An 11,767-nucleotide genomic window follows, 5' to 3' on the forward strand; every position below is an offset into this window, starting at 1 on the left:
TACAGATGGCAATTGGCAAGGATGCGAAACTCGCCTTCTCACACCATGGCTGCGCACCGCTTCAAAATATGTTATGTCTGCTCGTAATGAACCAATCTGAAAAAAAAAATATTTTGGTAGAACGATCTCCATCGGGCACGTAACACCTTCCAGTGCATAGCTAAAATTTGCAATGTGACCTGGTGAGGGGCCTTTTAAGAACAGAGTGCTGTATGCAGCAACCTCGTACTAAGTTTGCTAGTACTTCACGTTTCTGCCAGTAAAAGGCCCTATCAAGTTCGATTATTAGTATCGTACGAAGGCATATACAACGTTAATCGGTATGACTGACAGTGCGGTATGCGATGTTTGAGGCACCGAAGAAAACATCGAACACTTGCCGTGCCACTGCTCTCGTTTTGCCTCGGAGAGACAAGTACTTACCAACGCACTGCGGCGACTGGATGATCAGCCAATTTGCGTGCAGGTGCCACTACAGCACCATCCACATCTCTTGACGGCCCACAAGGCAGTGAAAGCCCTCTTGTGCTTTTTGAGAACGATGGGCTTGTGCGAACGCCTCTGACTTGTGGGGCAATCTCGCACGCTGCAGTGAATTCACTGCATCTCTTCTCTCTCTCTCTCTTTTTCTCTTCCCACCTCTCTATTTCTTGTCTTTCTATTCCGCTTTTCCGATCCCCCAGTGTAGGGTAGCCAACCGGAAGTGTTTCCGGTCAAGGCTCCCTGCCTTCTCCTTTTCTGTTTCCTCCCTTCGTTCCACTGTCACATCTATCAGACCATGTATATAGAGAATATTTAGGCTTTGTACATCTCCCCCACAGTGGCCAACATCATGGCCGTAATACGCAAGCTCGCGGATCTAGTGGTGCCGGAGCCTGATGCACGGGATAACTTGCACCAAGCCTTGGACTCGGTCACCACCTGTTTGAGGGAAGCGGAAGGTCTCGAGCTGGACTACATCCGGGAGGCAAGTGCCGTAGCACCTAGTCTTCATTGCAAATTCTGAAAAAAAAAGTGTACAGAAATAAAGAAATATTGCCGGGACAACTTAGCCGAGGTTGTGATGCTTACTGTTCGTTGTTGTGTTTGTGTGTGATTATTTTTTTTTTACTTTACACTGTCTTATTGCAGTTCATTGCTGGGGTTCCCAAAGCTCTCGACTGCGTAGGGATGGTGTTCACGGCTAGGAACAAGAGACAGCAAAAGAAGGTAATGAGATTCGTGTAGTTATTTAAAGAAATTTTTGGAATAAATATATGCATTAGAAATTCAACTACACGATGGTGGGTGTTTCGCGTTGTTGGAATGGTAACACAAGGAAAAGAATATTGAGCTCAGAATCAACACAATAAAACAAAATGGGGGGAGAGACGTAACAGGTGCCCTGTGACACACTTGTGCGCTACATGCCTCTTCTACTATTTATTTTCAGACATAACTAAAGGTTCGAAGTCTCAGAACATTTGAAAAATTATTCCCGATACTGCGAACATAACAAACTTCACAGACAACATAGCATAACAGATTTCCTACTGTCAGTAGTGATTCGGTTTCCTATATTTTATCGTGGTGTTATGACCTAATAGGTCATCACTTGTTAGCAGCGCATTGTGGGGTTTTGACGTTCTCTCGTGGCAACATTGGTTTCATAAAAGACTGGCAGAAAAGGAGGCGATCGAGGCTGCCGGTGTCAGTGCCATAACGCCGTACTGTGCCGCTACGCCCTAAGTCACGTCCCGGATAAAGAGCTGCTTATAGCGGTGGAAAATCATGCGAAAGAGCTTAATGTCCTGGCTATACGTAGCACTTTCGGCACCACATGATTAAGAGGGTACCAGGTGACCACGTTCTGGTTCACAACGTCGTGATGCAGTAAACCCTATAGGAGAAAGAAATCGAAATCGGTCGCAGGAAGGCTGATGCAGAAAAATTAATCGAGGTACTGTCAGAGTGATGGGAGAACTTCTTTCTATGTTTCTGGGGTCCCTGCCTTTCGGTTAACCCAAAATAGAAAGTAAAAAATATATATATACCCTTTTAGTACTCCTTCAATGGAAGATACGACCTTTTATGTATTCCCGTGATCATTTTTCTACCATTTTTAAGGATAAGCATAAACGGAGGGTTTGTCGCCATTTCTATGTCATGGTTCCTAATGCAATTATTGTGTCTTCATCGACTTTCTCATTATGCCCGCTATCCCTCGCAACACATCGCACACGTGTTGTGAGAGATAGCGGGCTTAGCACAATGTATAAGTTTACAAGCAGTGTAGTTTACGCCATTCCTTCCTTGGTTACAACAACGAATACTTCATCCAATACAGTCGATTTCTATGGCTCTTTTTAAAGTTATATCGTAACGAAATGAATGTTCTTTTTAACAGGCAGCGCAGTGCTTCGTGAAGAAAATTCTGACGTTCCAGGTAAGACTATAGATTTTGAAATCGCTGGATTCGACCAGTGCAAATATCTACATGTATTGCAATGTCTTGAGTGGTAGGGCTGTATTTCTTCGCATGGCGAGAAAATTTAACGCGTAATTAATGTGACTTTTCAAATAGGAGTTATTATATTTGCAAAAATTGGTGCCCCAAGTTTCATAACGACCAACGCTGCTGACGTGGAAACTTGGTCAACTATTATTGTTGTTCATTAAGTAGAGTCGTGATTTAGTATATACATACGATTAGGAATGGCTTCGCTGTGTTGTAATCGCACAGCCGGCGGCGGTGGTCCAAACAAAAAGAAATGACGAAGCAAAAACGCTGAATTAGGATAATCGCGAAACTGGTATCGTTGTAATACGGCAATGTATTTTGTAGCCTCTATACTAAGCTTTTTCATCTTTTTTTTCATACAGAAAGTACACAATGTACCCATGGATCAGGTCCAGAAAGTTGCCAACTCTATCGTACGTATTACTAAAAATGCCTATTCTTACCTTGGAGGGATTTTCAACGAGTGGTACAGAGTCAATCACATGTGAGGTGAACACCTCATTAATAGTCAAGACGGTAAAACCAGAACCCTTTATTCTACTTCACGAAGTAAATCACCGGTATATCGGTGTCGATAAGCACAGTAACAATTTTCCGTATTATGTAACATCAGCTTATATGAAGTCTTGAATACTAATGAGGTATTCACAATAAATGGAGACAACCCTCTTCAAGGCGGTTTCCTTTCCGAGATTATGCTTTTAATGACAGCTCAGGAAGGCACCGTAAGTCACGTCACGACCAAAAATATCACTCTAAACATGTTGTAATTCATATTCAGCCTGCTAAGTCGCTAGACTGCTCGCTTTAGTTAATAAAAATTAACGCTCTATAAAGTGGCTCAAACTACGGATTTTTAAGCCCCACGACATCGCGTGTTCCCGTTGAGCTACACGTAAAAAGCTAAAAAAGAAAAAGAAAAAGCAGGGCTCGAAACTCGCACCACGATATGATGTCGAGGCACGGGTTAGTGGGAAGAGTCTCTATCAAACTACACGGGTGATTTAGCATTTCACTCTGCATTTGAAATGCGACCACTGTGGCTGGGAATCGAACCTGTGTCCTCGAGAAGAGCGCTTTAAAAACATCAGCCGCTTACCTAAGGTGAGAGCATATCAGCTTCGGCGGAATAGTAGGGCCCCTGCGTAGCTAAGGACTTAAGAAAGCACATGTCACCGTCTCAGTCGTTTATGTGCAATATACAAAAATATTATGCGAAGCTTCAACCGACTTATGGTGGCGAAGGCTTATTAAACAGCGGCGCTGGGGGGGGGGGGGGGGGCAGCAACGCACCTTTCCCCCGCTTTCGCCAAAGCTCGGCGCGCCCCTCCTCTTCTCTCACCAGCACTACCTGTGCTCGAGCGCGCGCTACCATTGGTCCTGTCACCGGCACTCTCCTCTTCTCCACACCACCTGCTTCCATCCTGCCATAGCTTCACCTTTGCTCTCCTCCTCTATACCTAACTTCACCCTCTCCACGTCGCTACCCTTTCGGTACCAGGCTCAACTCGCTACACTATGCTTCCCTCTCACACACTTAGCTTTACCGATGCGCTCCCTCACGTCAGGTTGCGCTCTCGCAGCTGGGCTACAAAGCGCGAACGACGATCCCCAGGGATTTACCGCTGCTTTAAACAGCGCCATTGTTAAAAAAGCCGCATCGATAGGAGTAAATGGTTTAGCCGGTGGACAGTTAATCGTTAACCGATTATGCTAATGGGCCGTCCCTAGGCCAGAACGTTGTCTTGCTGCAAATCGCTCTGAGTTTGATGCTATCGAGGACTTCAGCGCCATTTAGTCAATCGTCTTCCAACGCTCGGTATTCAAACGCTTGCTTTCCGAACAACCACGTACACGCCCTGGAAAATGTGATTACAATAAGTAATACTTTCGCATAGTACTATTTTGTAGCTCAGTGTAGTAATATAATGTTCTCTGGCACTGTCGATGCAAAGAGAAAGTACGAAGTCAGGCGTCCCTCGCCTCCTAAACGTCATCTGGCGAACTGCCACTGGAGCCAAATACGTAAAGCCACGCTTAGCCTAAGTAATCCTGAAAGCCCTCTGTCCTCGATCTAGTTACACTGCAGAGTTCTACTACATTTCCAAATCAATTTACTAATAACCCACATAATAAAGAGGACTGCAAAAATATGTTAAATATCCATGTCGTCATTTAACCAATCGACTTGAGGATAACGAAAATGCCTAGAATGGTGCCCTTTAAATGTCTACAACCAATTCCTCACCAAGCAAGGTCCAGGTTGAGCTAAAAGAAGCACCAATAGCTATAACAATGAATGAATGAATGAATGAATGAATGAATGAATGAATGAATGAATGAATGAATGAATGAATGAATGAATGAATGAATGAATGAATGAATGAAGATTCAGAGCAATGCCACTCTGGAGGCGGGGGACCAGCGAAACTTTGTGATGCGGCAAGGCGGTATCGCTGCAAGAGTTACACCGTCACACGCAAGAAGCATCGCACCACCGTCTTAAGCCACCCCCATACACACATACTTTATGGCGAAGAAAGTCGAAAATAGAATTGCACAGCTATGGATATTGCCTTCCGGCTGCGGCTAGTACATAATTATTTCTTTTTTTTTCCTTGCAGAATTGCTTGAAAGAAACTTTCCTGATGTGAATTGCTTCGAGCACTTCGTGTTGTGGTGAATTCGAGCCTCACTACTCACCAGGAAGCGATGCACGAAGATTGTGCACGAAGGGGGAGAATAAAAATGTTTACATAAAAAATAAAAAAAACAATGAAGCGACCAAATAAAATCTTTACAAAAAGAACGTCGATGTCATGACAGGAAGGTCGCCTTGACGCGGCATAATTTATGTCACATTCTCGCATTTTTTGAGTGCTTGAATAAACGCATTTACATTACACTCACGATCGAATTTCTGTCTTCTTAAACTGATAAAAAGACGTCACTACAACGTCGTTTAGTGTAATTGATGAAAAATAATTGAATAGGTGGTGTCGCTGGAGACGACGTTTCGGCACATCGTCTTGTCTCCTTCAAGGCACTTGCTTCGAGGCAGCTGCTGCCTCGAACACGACAACATAGCATATCCAGCAACACCTCCTGTTCAAGCATTTTTCATCTCTATAAGTCCACATCTTGTTAAAAGCGCTTTCTTTGGATTGTGCGTTAATTATCAATAAGAGTCGACGCCATCTTATCGATCAATGTGGCTATGGTGGAGTTCTAAGACAGCCGTCGAATTTGTGGTGATGTTTTCTGTTGTCCTTCTAGTCTAAGCAGAGTTCTGGTCTAAGCAGAGCAAATGTGTAGTAACATTACTTGAACCTCTTAAGCTCCAAACATGTTATGAATTTTCTTGGCCCGAAGAAATGAGCTCGAAGAATGCGCTGATCCTCAACCTAAATGCGTTATGCTTAGGTGGAGCAAGGTGACAAAAAAAGAAAAAAAGGTGAACATTTGTGCAAAGCGCCAACCGTGTGAGTATGGCTTGTATACCGTTCTTACTAGCGTTTATGCCGATACTGCCGTGTAATGTTATCACGTGTTGGCTATTGAGTTAGTGGACGACAGTGCTAATTCTTTCGGTGACATTTAACGCTGAATTCGAGCTGAGTTTTGCCTCATCCCGTACAACAGTGGCGTATAGCCAGAAATTTTTTCGAAGAGGACGGGCGGGAGGTCCAACCATATATTGTACATGTTCCTACGTGTACATATACACACCCAAAATTGTAAGATATTAGAGGGGGTTGAACTCTCCAAGACCCCTCCTCTCCGGCTACGCCAGTGCCGTACAATATGACACAACAAACTTTTATTCAGTTAGATTAAGCTTGCCTAAATGTACTGATTGGCCCAAGTGCAATGCACCTGCTCGACATACTTGAAATAAAAACAGCGCACAGGGCAAAGGACCAGCAAGTTGGGAACACAGACAACAGCGATGTAACAGCGCTGTTGTCTGTGTCCTTTTACTGGTCGCCAAATTGGCCCAAGCATAAACTTTAGCGCCTGTTCGGCAGTTCATATTATAAGAAGTGCAATTTACATTTGTGCAATTTTTTGGCTTGCTCTACATGACGAAGCATTTAGAATAATGCAACTCAAAAGACACAACTAGCTGGATAGCAACCAGTTCAATAATAAAAAAGAAAACAGTTAACCAAGTGCTTTTACGACTCTGCACCCTCAACCTCACAAGCCCCTGCACCCCCTCATGGAAACAAACTTCAAACGGTTGTCTGATTTCCTCAGCTGGAGCAGTACTGCCAGAACACGCTGAAAGAAGCTGCGAAAGATTACACAGCCTACAGTGAGTACAAAAAAGTTTTAACAGCTCTTCGTCTGATCATGAAATTAGGTTATCTGGCTCGTTGGGCTGGCACCGGGGACAAGAATATCGCAACGGATAGCACTTAATTACATATGAACGCTTATCTATTGTCAGATGCATTCGTACTGAGGAGCGGTGCAGATTTAATCCCAGCGTGAAAACTGATAGACGCAGGGTCAATCGATATCAGAGCTTTTAAACGCGTGTTTTAAATGCGTCCAATGGCAGCGGTCGCTAGAGTGGCTTCATTTATTTATCTTTTCCCTTCATTCACCTCATCATTGCCGAGTAGTTTGGGTGTCCGATCGTCAGCGTTTTAGGCATCTCTGTGCCCTTAGAGCAAGTCATGTGAAGTGTTGAGAGATATGACGGCAAATCTCTCTCACACACACACACACACACACACACACACACACACACACACACACACACACACACACACACACACACACACACACACACACACACACACACACACACACACACACACACACACACACACACACACACACACACACACCAGGCTCTTTTTTAAAAGACAGATGGTTCTGCCGCTGTTTATTAGGCACTCCCATACTGCTCTGCAAATGATAGGGGAATCAAGTACAGAAAAGACCCAGGAGACAGAGGCTTAACGTAATTATATTAAAAGCAAAAGAACATGTATGGCTGTGGTATCTACAGAATAAATCTTGCGGTTGTGATGTAGGCCCGCTTAGAGACTTCTAATTAGGTTATTGCTCTTGAGGAACACGAAAACAAGTTTTATAAGATGACGTTGCTGTGAACAAGCTTGATGGCTTGTTTGAAGCATTGGAGCATCTAATAATGATGTATTGGTCGTAATGATATGTCCATATTCGGTGGTAAGCATTTACCTCCATCACTGGAACGAAACAGTAACGACACGTGACACCCAGTAGTAAATGCGACTAGTTCCGGAATGAGGTAACAGCCTGTGTAACGGCCTGCCCGGCCCGAAGCTTCCTAAGCGCAACAACTTCCTCCGTCCAAGTAAGAAAACGCCCAGTAATAGTCTCAATAAAAAAACTTCAGTAAGTAGTACTCAGTATGTCCTATGTTCTTCTCGTTCCTATAGCGTATTCGCCGCGTGGTGCTCCCTTACTACAATAAAGAGATAGCCCCGCTCATTACCCAGACGGTGACGTCACCGGAAGTCCGGCTCGTGACGTCAGTCTGGAGCGCGCGTCTATTGTGCAGCCTAATATTCATCCGCTTTCGAAGAAGAAGTACCGCTGTCTTCAGAAACTGTACCCGACCGCAGCGAGGACATCACTGCGCACGATGTTAGAATTGCTTTATGCGAGGAGGGGACATGTGCTTGCATTGGGCGCTAAAAATAACGACAATCGGAAGCATTATCTTGCCGAGTCGTTCGTAATGGAGAGGTCAATGTACTGAACTACTCCTAAGCACTTACAGATTATTCTCGCAACCTTGTGCTATATATCCAGTTGAGGTGGACGATGAACATCTGATGAAGTGTTGTTGTTGTGGAGGCTTCTAGTAATATTCGATAGCAACGCTAGCCATTCCAATCATAAACTGATAAGAACACGAAATAATAATGGAGACACATGGTTATCATATCGGCGCGTCTGTGTGACTCCATGTGGGTCAAGTAATTTAACAATAATATCTAAGCTTTTACGGGCCAAAGCAACGATAGGATTTTGAGGCGCGCAGTGAAGTGGGTGGATTCGGAAATTTCGGTTGTCGAAAGTCCTTGCATAATAATTGTTGTCGTTTATTGTCGCAAAACCACGATTTCATTATGAAAGACGCCGTAGGGGAGGGCTCCTGAAATTTTGACCATCTGGTGTTCTTTAACGCGGACCTAAATCTAAGTACAAGGGCCCCAAGCATTTTCGCCTCCATCGAAAATGCACTCGCGCGGCCGGGATTCGATCCCGCGACCTGCGGGGGAGCAGTCGAGCACCATAACCACTAGACCACCGTGGCGGGTTGTCTGACGCTCTTTAACGTGCGATGACGCGGCACAGTCTACACGGACCTCTAACGTTTCGCCTCCATCGAAATGGTACCGCCGCACCCAGGATTTAACCAGCGACCTTCGGGGGTCAGAAGTCGAGCACCGTAACCACTGTACCACCGAGGCGGACAATTCAGTAAGCCGTGTCACTGAGCGAGAGATGGGAAGATGTATCAATCCCCCAGAAGACCTTTACCGGGAACATTAGACGGCCAATTAAAGTACCACGGGCGTGTAACCTCGGATGTAATTTTACACGAGCAGTTGACAGCTAACTTACAATTGAGTAATAAACAAGTTTTGATGTTCTCAAATCTGTAACTTGATTTATTTTATTTTGCACAACGGCATACTTAGTGTGTGGCTTTTGCTCTGATTTTTGCTAAGGAGGAGAAATGGCAAATTGTGTTTTGAATGGTGCCGCCAAGCTCATATTTGCTTAGGAAAACAACAATCTTCAACGTCTCACCCATATTCGTGCTATATCTTCACCCAACGGGGTAAGGGAATTTCGGCATTATAAGAATTAACCCTAATTAAACGCCACTAGTTAAATCTGTTCTGTTCAAGCCTAAATCTCCACGGGTTCGCGCCTCTGAACCCATCGCATACCATACTCGAGAAGTTTTACAGATTCGCATTATCAGATGGTCTTTCTTTTTTAATTTACATTTGTTATGTTGAAGCTATAAGCTGTACTAAAGGTCACAATCTCGTAACCCATCACACTCCTATCGCAAAGTTTTTTCAGTAGTTTTACATAAACAGATTATTGTGTCCAGATGTATGTCTCTGTACCAACGTGATTAAATACGAGGGTCCAGAAACATACGCTGCCGGCTACTGGCACTGCGCTTCCTGCTGCGCCTTTTACAAGGTGAAGAAACCCCCGCGCGAACTCTTGCGTATTACTTTATAGGCAATCACCTCCGGTATTTGATGCCTAATGTACATCTTAACAGAGGCCCACAGTCAATAACACTTCCTGAATTTTATGCAACAGCTGTTGCATTTTTTCGACATGTCGAGTCGACCTGCCCTGGAGTAGATGTGCTGAGTAATCCTATTGTTAACACAACAGCTGCTTTATTGCTCCCGCTAGTTCCCCCGGCTCGCCGGGTACGCTCTAGTCGTGCGACTTGGAGCGCGCTAACGGCGTCTTTTCTACCTGGCCACCTCCGGGACTTCATGTGGCGTCTGGGATGGGGTGTGCTTCCAACTCTCGACCGCCTCGAGCGGTGGAGAATGGTACAGTCAGCAACATGCCCGAACTGCACCCTTCAGGAAACAAATCAGCATGTTCTGAGGCAATGTGTCATTGCACGTATTTTCTGGAGGACCGTGCATGCCGGATTTCGCGGCCTCGGAGTAAATCGCTTCGTTTGTTCTGGGCGTTGTTCTCGAGGTCGCTTCGCGTGCCTTCTCATTATTGCCGGCGCTTTCTGTCTTTGGCGCAACCGCTGCGAGGCGGTTGCAGCGGGCCGTCGCCGTCGCGCTCTCTTCCCAATCCTAGAGCGACTGTACACGGAGCTTCTATCTGTTCTGTCGGAGGAGCTCATCTTCCTCGGTGAGGAGGAATTCCTTCGGCACTGGTCTTGCCCCTTTGTGTTGGTCTGTGACAGACGCGTAAAGCTTGTTTTTCGGCCTGCCTGGTTTTGGTAGGCTGATGTCTCGGTTGGTATCGGCAGAAGCGCCATGTAAATACACAAGATGTACATATTGATGTTTTATTTGTGCTTTCTGTTTTACCATATAATGTGCATAAATATACCTAGCTTTTTGTGACATATTATATGTATGTGTGTGTAAATGTGCTAAAAATCAATTGTACGTGTTGCCTCCGCGTCATTCCATGTGTTTATTTATGTCCATGTTACTGAATTATGTTTTGTCTTTCTCGTGAACGTATTTCTAGCAAGAAAACGTCATGTTCAATTGTTATTGATGTTAACCGTTTGTGATACAATAAATTTTTCTAAACATTATAACACTAATACATAAGTAAAACAGTGTTTCGAAGGCGAATTCGAACACTTCAAATAGGCATAACAACATTCAGTGTGATATTACAGACACGCACTGGTAATATTGCGATGCGTGTTCACAAACTGTGGAGGAAGTGGAATTTCAAAGGAACGCTAAAGTGATACCACAACTTAGTTTAGACTGATAAATTATATTCTAAAATCTGTAGGGTCGCTAATTTCAGCGCCATATATTTAATAATAGATGCGAAATTCAACATCAGAAGTTACACCTTTAAATTTAACGCCGAAATCTCTGAAGACGACGCCCGCAGATTTTAATGTGTTTTCGTATTTTAGTTACATGGGCTCGAAAATTTTTTTGAGACTTGGTATAATAGGTATTTTTAGAAGAGGGTACGCAGAGACAGCATTCGTTGGGTACGTACGCCATTTTCGTCACCTCACGTGGGCACGAGGATGGAGTATGACGCATGCGCAAAGCCAACAAACGCTAATGCGAAGGTTTGCGTGTGCTATTCTAAAACGCTATGAAGTTTCTGCCATCTTCAGAAGAAAATGTACTTCGTTTTTACCGATAAGGAACTACGTAGGCCCAAGCAGAGGTAGCCAAAATCCATGACTCCTCGAAGACTAGTGCGGGAGCTTTATTTTCTTTTTGCGCGCTTTCTCGGTGACCGAGAAGAGAGAAGAAATAGTAGAGACGGGAAGGCAGGGAGGTTAAACAGTTGAGGAAAACTGGTTTGCTACCCTACACGTGGGAACAGGACTGGGGAGATTGAAAGCCGGAAGGGAAAGAGAGGAAAGACAGAAAGAAAGACAGTATCATTGTAAACGTGACACCAACAAACGTATTTATTAAAAGTAAAAACTTTTACTTTAAAAACCCGACGTTTCGGGTACACCTCGGACCCTTCTTCAGGGGTGAC

The 11,767-nt window shown here is 44.4% G+C and overlaps 1 long non-coding RNA gene across 1 annotated transcript; it reads left to right on the top strand.

Moving 5' to 3' along the window:
• Positions 1-1,129: 1,129 nt before the first annotated feature.
• LOC119371630 (uncharacterized) lies at positions 1,130-5,375 on the top strand. The gene is made up of 4 exons (XR_005179256.2): positions 1,130-1,209; positions 2,387-2,425; positions 2,863-2,913; positions 5,125-5,375. It is a non-coding gene; the product is annotated as an uncharacterized LOC119371630 (long non-coding RNA).
• Positions 5,376-11,767: the final 6,392 nt, after the last annotated feature.

Source organism: Rhipicephalus sanguineus, chromosome 10, assembly GCF_013339695.2.
Source record: "Rhipicephalus sanguineus isolate Rsan-2018 chromosome 10, BIME_Rsan_1.4, whole genome shotgun sequence".
Classification (NCBI taxonomy): domain Eukaryota; kingdom Metazoa; phylum Arthropoda; class Arachnida; order Ixodida; family Ixodidae; genus Rhipicephalus; species Rhipicephalus sanguineus.